Below are 13,172 nucleotides of genomic sequence, written 5' to 3'. Positions count from 1 at the left end.
CAGCTGAACCCTGAGCATGTGGGCAAGATTCACCAGCCAGATACCCAGAAAAGAATTCTCTGTAGTAACTCAGATCCCACCCCATCTAACATCCCATCTCAGGCCATTGGGCCTATTTACCATGAATAGTTAAAGATCAATTAATTGCCAAATTATGTTATCCCATCATACCATCTCCTCCATAAACTTATCAAGTTTAATCTCAAAGCCAGATAGGTCTTTTTCCCCCACTGCTTCCCTTGGAAGGCTATTCCAGAACTTCACTCCTCTGATGGTTAGAAACCTTCATCTAATTTCAAGTCTAAACTTCCCGATGGCCAGTTTATATCCATTTGTTCTTGTGTCCACACTGGTAATGATCTTAAATAATTTCTCTCCCTCTCCAGTATTTATCCCTCTGATATATTTATAGAGAGCAATCATATCTCCCCTCAACCTTCTTTTGGTTAGGCTAAACAAGCTAATCGTCTTGAGTCTCCTTTCATAAGACAGGTTTTCCATTCCTCGGATCATCCTAATAGCCTTTCTCTGTACCTGTTCCAGTTTGAATTCATCCTTCTTAAACATGGGAGACCAGAACTGCACTCACCAGTGCCTTGTATAATGCTTCTGCATGGTTCAGCATCACTGTGCACGCTCCCTTTCTGTGGACTGTGACTAAGAAGCATACTTGAGCTCTTACAAATAGGCAAGGTAAAATCATTTATCTCTGCCCGTGTCCCCTATAGCTTTTGTTTTATTTTATAAAATGGGATTGGATTCCACCTGCACCCTGTCCTAGACTTTGCAAATCAGACTACTCCTGGTCAATCTCCATCTGTGATTTAATGTCTCAAACTTGGGCTCTCTTCATTTCGGGTGAGTGCAGGTTTCCCATTTTTCACTGAAGAATATAAGAATGGCCAGACTGGGTCAGACCAATGGTCCATCTGGCCCAGTATCCTATCTTCCGACAGTGGCCAATGCCAGGTGCTTTGGAGGGAATGAACAGAGCAGGCAATCATCAAATGATCCATCCCCTGTTATCCATTCCCGGCTTCTAGCAGTCAGAGGCTAGAGATAACCGGAGCATGGGGTTGCATCCCTGACCATCTTGGCTAATAGCCATTAATGGACCTATTCTCCATGAACTTATCCGATTCTTTTTTGAATCCCATTATAGTTTGGTCTTTACTACATCCCCTGGCAATGAATTCCACAGCTTAACAGTATGTTGGGTGGAACAATTTGTAGAGTGGGGCTGTAAAGACCTATTGAACCAAACTGTAAACCGTGTATATAATGGAAACAACATTAAGCCAGGGGATGGGGCATCACCCCTAGTTCCAGCACTTATGTGAAAAAGTACTTCCTTTTGTTTGTTTTTTAAACCTGCTGCTCTCTCTCTCTCGCTCTCTCTCTCAAAACTCTAACTTTTTTATTTGACTGGCTGAAGGAAACTCTCTGGAGCCAATCAGTGCTGCTGGAGGTGTGTTTTCAGAGTGACTGAAGCATTTCCATTTTCCAAGGGCTGAATAAGTGGCCTTCATGGTACTTCTATTAGTTTCACAAAGGAAAAAGAATGTTTGAATTCAGGAGTGTGTCCCTGCTTATTGTTGTATAGTAGCACTGGTAGCCTTTGTCTACCCTCAAATTTGCACTGGTGTAGTTCAACTGGTTCAAACCCTGGGTAGACCTTCTTATTTCAGTTTTAGAGTTTGGTTTGTTTGTTCTTATTTTATTTAAGTTGAATCAAAATAAGCGTAGCTTAAACCTGCTTTAAACCAAAATAAGAACATCAACATGGCCTGTTTGTTATCTTTTTTGCAGCACTGGCTTAAATCACAATTAAGTTTAAACTGGCACAACACTGAATATAGACAAGCTTGTAGACTGGCCCAGAAATATCCTTCCTGAATATGCTACATTATTTTCATTGTTAGTTATATGAATAAGGTCTCCCCAATTGCACAAGCGCCGTTGTTTAAACTCCTAGGCTCAGTATGGAAGGAAGACAATTTGAATGTTCTATAGAAAGACTATTTTGTCAAAAACCTGCTCATTTGAGCTTAATAACCCTGAAATTTTTAAGAAAATTTGCACAATACCAGTGTTATATTTGTGCTAATGTTCTGTTTGAAATAAAATGGAAAAATGCTCTAGAGTACTTCAGATAACTATTTTTCCCTCAAATCTGCTGTAATTTATCATTTTAAGAGTTCAACAACAAAATGGAAAAGGTGTGTTTGTTTGGGGTTTTTAACACACACTCAAAAAAATCTATTTAGCAAATCAGGCTTTCTTGAAAAAGGTTGCATTTGTATTCAATACTTAATTCTCTCTCTTGCTGACTGTTAAAACTTTTTTATTTTCCATGAATAACAACAACACTGTGCCTCTCCATTGTGTCCTGTCTTCCAAGGGACATTGTTTACTTTAATCCCAAAGCTTACCTACATTTCTCATACATGTTATTTGGCATACCCGCACTTTTATTGCTGAAAGCAACATATGTCAGAAATAGACAATTGCGAACCTGATACTATCCAAAGGGTTATTTACATCAACAAGAAGATTCTCCAATTTCCTGTGTGAATAATATTTGTGTCCATCATCTCCCACACTTTCACATGCTGATCCCCATTTGGGCTTTGGAAGATTGAGAAATATGAATAACACTGTGATAAACCCGTGGGCATCTAGGAACATCACAACTTGCATATCATGGCCACATACAACTTCCCAGTGAGTGAGCATTAATGCTGTCTAGCTCCAAAAGTGAAGGTCTATAACTCTACACAACTCAACCTAAAGGAAAAAACTCTGTTAGGAGGAAGTGATGCCATGCAGTTGAGAAGTATTAATTCAATCCAGTAGAGGGCAGTGGTACACATACACAATAACCAATTTATTATAATACTTAGCACAGATAAAGTCAGATTTTTGCCCCTTACTCTGTGAGCAACCCCAGTTGCTGGGACTACTGGAAGAGTAGAGTTCTATGTGTGAAGAAGGGTGGCGGAATTCCCCTATGAGGTAGATTAGTATACCCTTTTTATAGGGCAGCAGTGTGGCCTAGTGGATAGAACACTAGACTGGGACTCAGGAGACCTAGGTTGTTCTGTTCCTGGCTCTGCCATAGACCTGCTTGGTGACCTTGGGAAACTCACTGAATGGCTCTGTACCTCAGTTTCCCCACCTGTAAAATTGGGATAATTGTAGTGTGTGGAGATCAAAACAAAGAGCCATCCCAAAAGTAGTAACTAGAGAACTCCCCAACTGGAAATGTGTGTTATTTATTAAGCGCCCCCCTGCAATACATTCTGATCCTGTTTTGGTGACTGTGGAAGACCAGGAACTATAACCACTCCACATGTCCCCTTCTTTATATATTAAATAGTCCTGAGCAGTGTTCTAAAGATCAAGTCTTTGAGGTGGTCTGATTTGTCTTCCAGAGCATGTTCTCACTTCTGCTGAGTTTGCATGTGGGGCTGCCTGTGGGAGGGGGCTCACTTACTCACAGAGTACCTGCATGGCAGATCCCCTTTGTTATGTGGGGAAATACTGAAGATGAATCCAGTTCCTCTGGAGAAGTCCTCCTAGAGTTTCCACTAGGTGGGATCCAGAAGTTTCCCCTATGTTCAGAACAGTTCCAAATGTCTGGGAGATGTTGAGGCCAACTTTGTTCTCTGGTGTCAGTTTAGGTAACACTTATGTTCTGTGCTGAACGTTGAAGTTTTATTGCTGCTAAGTTTTTATTTCAGCATCCTGTTTTCTAAATTCCTTCAGGTTGGACCACTTAGATTTAAACTAGGAGTCCGGCGGTACCTTAAAGACTAACAGATTTATTTGGGCGTAAGCTTTCATGGGTAAAAACCCCACTTCTTCAGATGCATGGAGTAGGTTTTTTACCCACAAAAGCTTATGCCCAAACAAATCTGTGAGTGTTTAAGGTGCCACCGGACTCCTCATTGTTTCTGTGGATACAGACTAACACGGCGACCCCTCTGATACTTATATTTAAACTGTGTTGGTGCCACAGGTCATCTTGCCATCACAAGCTCCGCTGGAGAAAGTCCAGGTGCAAGCGTATTGACCATGATGCCACTGGTGTATTTCATGGGTTTACTGAATTTTGCAGAAGGCTTTTTAATGTCTGCACTGCTCTCTACGTCCCTGTTGTTCTGGGAGGGCAGGATAATGTGGACTACTGGTACCGATGTTCAGAATCAAAATCTTGTGCAAATACTGGGAATGTTTCAGAGGTAAATTGAGGCCCATTATCTGATATGAGGACTTCAGGAATTCCATGTCTTGCAAGTATTGACTTTGGTTTCTGGCTTACCTGTGCTGATGAAGGCTAGCCAAATCAATATATCTGGAGAAGTCATCAGTTACACTAATGCATGTGTGTCTTTTCCATAAAAACTAGTCAGTTGCTACCCACTGCCAAGTCCTTACTGGTAGCTTTGTAGAGTTATGTTTGGTTGGTTTGGGTTTTTGTTCCTTGTTACATATGTCACAGTCCTCCGCTAAAGTCTGAAATCAGATTTGGCCACCATACAGATTGTTTTGCTCATGCCCTGCACTTGTTTATACCTTGGTGTCCTTCACAGACAAAGCATCACTTTCTGAAGTACTGGCTTTTCAGAAACAGACCATCGACCATGTGAAGGTCATTTTGGGCCTGCCAATATGGTGAAAGGTCTGTTGGAAGTTACTCCTCCAAATCTGCTCTCTTTGGCAAAGTTCAGTATGTTTCTTACATGTTTCAACCTTTAGCTGTTCATCTCAAATTTCCTGAAGTCATCTGCCAAATGCTGGAATTGCTGCCAGGGCAAGGTCAATGTAGACTTTGACATCTTTCTCTAAAGCCTTTTCTTTTTCCCTTATTGGCTGCTTAACAGGGGCTCTAAACAGTGTCTGATGCTGTGAGTGTTCTTCCTGGTATGTGCTCAATGTTGTCTCTGCTGCTAGTGTGTAGGCCACATTCCTGTTACTTTGTAGTTCCTTGTATTCTCACTTTTGCCAGTGTGTGATTTGGGTCTAAGTGCTGCTGTGCTGATAAATTAGTGTCTCTTATGCCATGTTTCTTACATGCAATGTTGTTGTAGCAGTGTTGGTCCCATGATATTAGAGAGACACAGTGGGTGAGGTAATACTTTTTTTTTATTGGACCAACTTCTGTTGGTGAGAGACAAAAGCTTTTGAGCTTACACAGAGCTCTTCTTCAGGTCTGGGAGTTTAGTTTCCCAGACCTGAAGAAGAGCTCTGTCTGGCTTGAAAGCCACTCCACAATACTGACCTCTCTTTGTAAACTGCTTTCAGATTATCTGATGTGAACCACTGTATAAGAATTTGGCGTACTTCTACCAGACGGAGAATCTGAGGCAGAGAGGTTAGTGATTTTCCATAGGTCAGAAACAAGAGTCGTGGTCAGATCTGGGATATGAACTCAAGAAGTCCTTACTACTATGGTGGGGAATAATCAGAACCTTAACAGCTTCTTCCATCCTACTTGCTCACCAGTGCTATTCTATTGAAATTTACTGCCAGTATAGACCCAGTGGAGTAAAGAGAAAGCAGGTGAGGAACTGTGACTTAGATGGGTGTTCAAGTCACAGTGCAGTTCACACACCAGCCCTTGCTTGGCCTGTGCCTAAAGGTAGAATCCATCCCATAATAAATTAGTGTATTTAAATAAAACAATAATACGGATGATCTGTTTCTTGACATAACACAGCTCAATTACAGCACAGCATATGCTGTATGTCAAGTCTAGAAACAGCTCACTAATCGTATTTGTTTTATTTAATACACTGATGAATAGTAAGATATGGAAAAGCGGACAGTGCAGGGTGAGAAATGTTTGCCCCCCCTCCCCCGACACACACACACACGGAGTAGCTTTTAAAGTTTGAACCGATGACAGTTTGTGTTCATATTGACATTTATGGTGAGGAAAGCATTTTGCACAGCTTGCGTGACCTTTTGAGAGGTTGACACAGTAAGTAGCTGTTTGATCTAAAAGCTAGGTTCCTCCCCTTAAAGCAAAAGGCTGAGAGTGGCCTTATCCAAATAGGCTGCAGGATGGAGTCAGAACAACGATTAAAAAGAAAGTAAAGGCAGAGACTTGAAGGTCAAGACACTTTTCTGCCCAATATGTGTATTTTCCCAGAATAGGAACCCTGGTAGAGATCACAGATTTCCTTTACAGGAGAAGAAGTTTCAGTTAACTGCATGTAAAATCAAGTCCATATCACAGATGTGTAATGTTTGCATTTAAACAGAAGTAATAGCAAAAAGAAGGGACTAGAGAAAGATTCATTCAAGGTCCTGATAGAATTTGAGTAAAGGACAGAGAAATAAATGAGGTATTGAGTCTTGCGAGGCTATTTTGAGTCGAAGGACTTTAAGTCATAGGAAAAATAATTGGCCAAATTTTCAAAACAGCTCAGCATATTGGATACTGATTTCTTGAAAAAAAATGAACATAGTTTTCAAAATGAGAGCTAGATGCTGAGCACTTCTGAAAGTGTGGTCCCAGCTGTGGGTGTTAACACCTGAAAATCTGGCCCCAAGTGACTTGCCATGGTTCCCCAGGAAGTCTGTGGCTTACATAGGAATTGGACCCAGATTTCCTGAGTCCCACTCTGGTGCCTGATCCACAAGGCCATTCTTTCATACTACATATCAATATGTACGTTTTGAAATGACTAGTGTGTTAAATAATCTACTTTACTCCAAGTGGAGATGTGATTTGTGCTTTTGCAATAGCCATTTGTCACTGCAATGTTAAACAAGAAACTAAGCATGAACAGAACATAGTAGGTCCAATTCATCCTTGGTGTAATGCCACTGAAGTTATTGGAATCACAGAAAGATGAATTTGGCCAATTACCATTGAAAGCATAAACAAAATAATTTGATTTTTAAAAAAGATGTGGCAAAGTACCGACAAGAATATGCAATGATATTTAAACTACTGCTGTGCAACAGATCATGGAATATATCGTTTTCATTTAAGGAATGTGTTTCTAAGTGGCCACTTAAGACATTATTTTGCCATGTAAAGTTCTCTCCAATTTCAAATGCTTATCTTCCTTCATTTTGTGCTTGTAAAAATAAGTTACATTTTGTCCTGACCTTGGACGTCTGTTGATATTTGTGAAACAGCCAGCATGTAATAAGGATTTCATTTGCACCTGTAATTATGATTTATAGTCATTAACCTTTTCCTGTCAGTTGTTTTTAAGCACACTGATCTGAATGAAAGAGAGAGAGGGTGAGCTGGGAACACTTAATCAGTAAATACTATAATTAGCTATACTGTACTATTTACCCTGCTAGTGTAAATACATACTATCAGTTTGGTAGCCAAGATTTCAGTTTTACTTGCATATTAAGCTTTCCTTGAGGAAAACCGCTTTCCTTTTCTTTCTTTCTTTTTTTTCCTGGCACTTTCATGTTAAAATGTATCAAATTCTATATATCCTTAGATTTCCACATCCCTTAGAGAGCATTCCCCGGGTGTTATTCCAGCAGGAAATAACCCTACAATTTCCATTTGCTTGTTTTCTCCCCCGTTCTATCAGTATTTACCAAACAGTTGGTTGTCTTTACTTTTTCTGTAACGTCTTTCTGCCCTGTTATGGATACAATTCTGCATTCCAATTCACATTGAGGAAGGCCTACTCAGAGAAATACTTCCTTGGGACCAGACTCTTGTGTATACTAAGGCCCCATTACACTATTCTGACCGTTAAAAGGGGCCTTAATATGAGTGTAAAGTCTTTACACTGACCTGGTAGTGCCCCTTTTAACTGTCAGAATAATGTAAGATTAGAATCTGACCTATTTTCAGTTGACAGTATCTAAGTACCACTCAGCATGTGTAGGGATTGCAGAATCTGGCCCTATGTCACTAGTTCATTGCCCTTCTATCTCCCTCTACTCAAAAAAGAGAATCATAGAATCATAGAATATCAGGGTTTGAAGGGACCTCAGGAGGTCATCTAGTCCAACCCCCTGCTCAAAAGCAGGACCAATCCCCAATTAAATCATCCCAGCCAGGGCTTTGTCAAGCCTGACCTTAAAAACTTCTAAGGAAGGAGATTCCACCACCTCCCTAGGCAATGCATTCCAGTGTTTCACCACCCTCCTAGTGAAAAAGTTTTTCCTAATATCCAACCTAAACCTCCCACACTGCAACTTGAGACCATTATTCCTTGTCCTGTCCTCTTCCACCACTGAGAATAGTCTAGAACCATCCTCTCTGGATCCACCTCTCAGGTAGTTGAAAGCAGCTATCAAATCCCCCCTCATTCTTCTCTTCTGCAGACTAAACAATCCCAGTTCCCTCAGCCTCTCCTCATAAGTCCTGTGTTCTAGACCCCTAATCATTTTTGTTGCCCTTCGCTGGACTCTTTCCAATTTATCCACATCCTTCTTGTAGTGTGGGGCCCAAAACTGGACACAGTACTCCAGATGAGGCCTCACCAATGTCGAATAGAGGGGGACGATCACGTCCCTCGATCTGCTCGCTATGCTCCTACTTATACATCCCAAAATGCCATTGGCCTTCTTGGCAACAAGGGCACACTGCTGGCTCATATCCAGCTTCTCGTCCACTGTCACCCCTAGGTCCTTTTCCGCATAACTGCTGCCTAGCCATTCGGTCCCGAGTCTGTAGCTGTGCATTGGGTTCTTCCGTCCTAAGTGCAGGACCCTGCACTTATCCTTATTGAACCTCATCAGATTTCTTTTGGCCCAATCCTCCAATTTGTCTAGGTCCCTCTGTATCCTATCCCTGCCCTCCAGCGTATCTACCACTCCTCCCAGTTTAGTATCATCCGCAAATTTGCTGAGAGTGCAATCCACACCATCCTCCAGATCATTTATGAAGATATTGAACAAAACCGGCCCCAGGACCGACCCCTGGGGCACTCCACTTGACACCGGCTTCCAACTAGACATGGAGCCATTGATCACTACCCGTTGAGCCCGACAATCTAGCCAACTTTCTACCCACCTTATAGTGCATTCATCCAGCCCATACTTCTTTAACTTGCTGACAAGAATACTGTGGAAGAGATGGATTTACAAATAACTAGTCTCTAAAAAGAGGAATTTGTTTAAAATCTTAGTGCTACCTCTGTGCTTTTCTTCAAAGTCACATTCACATTACGAAATGTATAGGGCCAGAATTTGATACTCTTATGCCTGTTCACTAGCAATTTTTATTCCAAGAGCAGGCCCATTTAAATCAATAAGTTAACTTCCAAAATAGGAGTATCAGAATCTAGCCCACAGAATTTTTGTTCATGACTAGGTTTGTCTTTGTCCAGTGCTCAATGAATGTTTCTCCTTTAGTCTGACACTATACCACATTATTCTTCTGGAAGCCAGTGCACTATACTCAGAAGTAGTGCTGGGCAAAAATTTTCAGACAAATAGTTTATTCACTCGAAAATTCAATTGAAGTTGACAGTAGGCTAGAGTCACAAAATGGGAGGTGATGGTGCTACCCCCAAAACAAACTTTAACCCAGTGGTTAGGGTACCCACCTTGTTTGTGGGAGACCCATATACAAATCCTCCTCCGGAGCAGAGATTTGATTACAAGTCACCCCTCAGTCTACAGACTTTTCTGGGCTGGATCTCTCTAAATCTCTCCTCTTGAATCTGTTCCCCTTTGTATAAAATATCAGCAGGAGTGGAGAGAAAGTGGGAATGATTCTATAGCTTGGGGGTTAGGGTGCTAACCTGAGAGGAGAGAGACCTGCGTTCAGATCCTTTCTTCAGTGTGGTTCTCGGCTATTGGATATAAAGAAGGGTAGGGCACAGTCACCGCCAAGACCTCCGTGTCTGACCATTTTGTGAAACTATCTCTTTTAAAATGCCCAGAAACAAAACATTTTCAGTTGAACAATGTGTTTAGTGAAACCTGAAATGGATGCTTTGATTTGCCGGACTTTTTCAGAACTTTCAAATTTGGTGTGTTGCAAGCCTGTTTTGCTTCTCTCTTCTTTTTTTTTTTCTTTCTCCCCAGAAAGTCCAGTGAACCAAAAAATCAGCTATTAGCTCAGCTCTACCTATCAGTATCATTTCCATATTTTGTAGAGGCTTGGGGAATGAATTTTGGTCCAGATTCTCTGCAGGTGCAAACCAGTGTAGTTACATTCTCGTCAATAGAGCTGTGCTAACTCACACTGACTAGGATTTACAGTTAAGCAAAAAGTAAAATCAGGGGATTCTCTAACTTATGTGATACTTTATGATATATCTCAAATTTTCTAGTCTCCCTGCCAACTTTCATGTATTTGCACTAACAAGTGAGGGCTGCCTCTTCCAGGCTTTGATGGATCATCCCTTCAGAAGAGGAAGTGGTGTAAATCAGTGGTGCTGTGCGGAGAGGACAGGTGCTCTCTGATCTGCCACTTTAGAACGGTGATGAAGAGGCAGCTGAGCAGCAATGAGAATGTAATTTTAAGATTCTGTGCAAACAGTATGGCTGAGTGGTGGAGGAGGTACAAAAGAGACAGGAAAAATATGAGTGCTCAGAAAGGAAGGATGGGACTTGCAAAAGGGGAGGGGAGTGGAAAAGAGAAGACCATTTGGGAGAAGAAAAGAGAGAGGAGACAGAGAGGAGGGATGATTAGGGTCACCATATGTCCTGTTTCAGCCGGGACAGTCCCTGGCGTCCCAACTTTTTTGGCAAAAGTGGGTATTGTCCTGTTTGCTCTTGCCAAGTTGATCTAGACTTGCCGCTGCATACACACATACATTTAGGTGTGTATAAATTAAGGCTTCTGCACGCCATAGCCTACTTAACACACAACCTCAAAAGCAAGGAAATGAGAAATGAAGGCATCTAACAATATATATTCTCCTCTCCATTCAGAGACAGACATGCACACACTTCACCACGAGTACGACCACCATCTGCCATGGAGCAAGCATCACAGTCTGACCCCAGTCATAGGAGAGAGGCCAGATTTCCAAGCTCTCTTCCCCCAAAAATTTACTCCTCCATCACAATCAGCAGATCAGATCTTCCCCATAACTTTACTTTCTGCACAGTTCAGGGAGGCCACACACACATTCCTACTGGGGGGAAGGAAGTGCTGAAAGGATGGTTTCCTAGAAATGTCATTAGTAGACATGATACAGTTAAATTCTTGGCGTCTGTGTTGCAACTGATGCCCCATTTGTGACCGTGGATTTTTTGAAGTGCACATGAATGACACGGAACTAGGATAAACTGACACATTTTACATATGCCACTGAACAACCATTCAGTTGTAATTAGTTTTAACCACTAATGGTGTTCAGTAGAGTCATGACAACAACCTAGAGGTCACAGGTTTTGTGTCCTATTGTAAGTCTTTTCAGCTATCCCGTTCAATTAACTTTTTGTTCCGATACTCCGTTGTCGCTCTCTCAGTTCCATCTGCAGTTGCTGCTCCGCTTCCTCTTAAGATCAATGAGACTTTCTTCTGTATCTAGTTGAATTGAGTAAATTCCCCAATTCACAAATACACTTTGTTCATCAAATGTCTCAATCTTATGCGCCAAAGAGGTGTTTAAAGCTGTGTATGGAGTGTTGTGCATCTCCTTTAAATTATATTTTTATTGAGCTGTTTTCATGGAAGATCTCTTTCAACGATGAAGTATTTTCTGCCTCTTCATTTTAGACCCCTCTCTTCTTCCCCCCACTTTATCTTTGCATGTATATTCACGGTCAGCTAAAGTTTTCTTGCTCTTTAAAAAGTGCCTTTTTGGCAGAGGCTCAGGGTTTACCCATGACCATCACCAACACAGCAATAAGATATTTAGGTGATCATGTCTGTACTTGGGCTCTAATTGGCACAACACTTAACCACTTGCTTTACTTTTAGCATGTGATTAACTCCATCCATATTCAGCAAAACACTTACATATGTGTTTAAGTAGAAGCATGTGTTTTGCTGAATTGGGGCCCTTGTCTTCAAATGGCCCAGAATACAGGATTCTCAGATTTGTTCCTCCTATTCTAGTATTAACTCTTTACCAGGTATGGAGCTGCACTATTTTCTCATGTGTTGGAAGCAGAGAATCTCCCAAAATGGACAGATTGACTAAGATTTAACTCTGCTCTTTGTTTTTCTGCTACAAGTCCTCTCTGGTGGACTCTTTTCTACTCTATAAGAACATAAGATCTGATGCTCTTCATCAGTCCATTGAGCCATCTACGTTGGTGTCCTGTCTCCAGCAGTGACCAATAACCAATGCTTCAGCGTAAGGCCAGGGGCACTTCACTATTTGGGCAGTAAAGGGTTTCTTCCTGAACCCTGAAGCAATTAGCTTATGCCCAGTAGCATGAGAGCGGTGACATCCTTTGGGATATTAATCTGCCTCTTCAGTCACTTCATGTTTTGTTGATGGTCATGTTCTGTATTTTACAGTTGCTGTTGTTTAACCACGTGTTCATAATTAAATTACCCTCCAATTGTTTTTTTTAAATAAAAAGATATTCCATTATCAACTTTTACTGGGAGAATATTTGGCTTAGGTTTGAAATAATGTCTGGCTCCTGGTACAGAAGTCTTTGTTCCAGATCAACTTTAAAAAAGTGGAAGTCCTGAGAGACCTTTTTATCACAAACTATAAGCACACATGAGACATCTGACATATGGTGCATGTGCTGTGAACCAAGATTGAAAGGGTGATTCACTGTTCATGTATCAGAGAAGCAGGCTTAGCAATTCATAAATTTACACTGAGCCAATTTTCCCAACAGAGTTCTCCCTATCTACAGAAAAACCTGAAAAACATTGTTCAAAATTGGTAATTATAGTCTCCTTTGTAATTTGCCTTGTAAAGTATTCTCATTGAAATGCACTTTGTGATACCCTGCCTGGATTGCTAATTCTTTTCAAAGAGAGTGCTTAGCTGAGTTATGTTACTAATCAAAATTTATGCCTCCAGCAACCCTTCTTACTATATATATATATATATCAGAAATGGTGCAAGGGAAAAGGAAACTATGAAGGTGAAATATGTGCACAATACTGATCCTTTTTACAATACCTGATAAAAGAAGTTTTATTCTTAGAACTGGTACATAAATTAGCTCTTTCTCGATGGCAAAATGGCAATATTGACAGCAATTGCTGGCAATAGTGAAGATTTAAGCTTGCACTATATAATTTA

General features: G+C 41.0%; 1 protein-coding gene across 3 annotated transcripts in view; it reads left to right on the top strand.

Annotated features, from left to right (window-relative positions):
• Positions 1-13,172, top strand: part of LINGO2 (leucine rich repeat and Ig domain containing 2) — a 760,520-nt gene that overhangs the window by 411,884 nt on the left and 335,464 nt on the right. The window contains exon 4 of one of the 3 annotated variants that reach the window (XM_073345578.1): positions 5,308-5,377. The exons of the other annotated variants lie outside the window; for them this stretch is intronic. The gene's annotated coding sequence lies outside the window, so the exon portion shown is untranslated. The remainder of the gene's footprint in view (positions 1-5,307; positions 5,378-13,172) is intronic. 3 annotated transcript variants of the gene reach the window in all.

Source organism: Lepidochelys kempii, chromosome 5 (genome assembly GCF_965140265.1).
Source record: "Lepidochelys kempii isolate rLepKem1 chromosome 5, rLepKem1.hap2, whole genome shotgun sequence".
NCBI classification, from domain to species: Eukaryota; Metazoa; Chordata; order Testudines; family Cheloniidae; genus Lepidochelys; species Lepidochelys kempii.
This window is presented reverse-complemented; position numbering and strand designations above follow the sequence as displayed.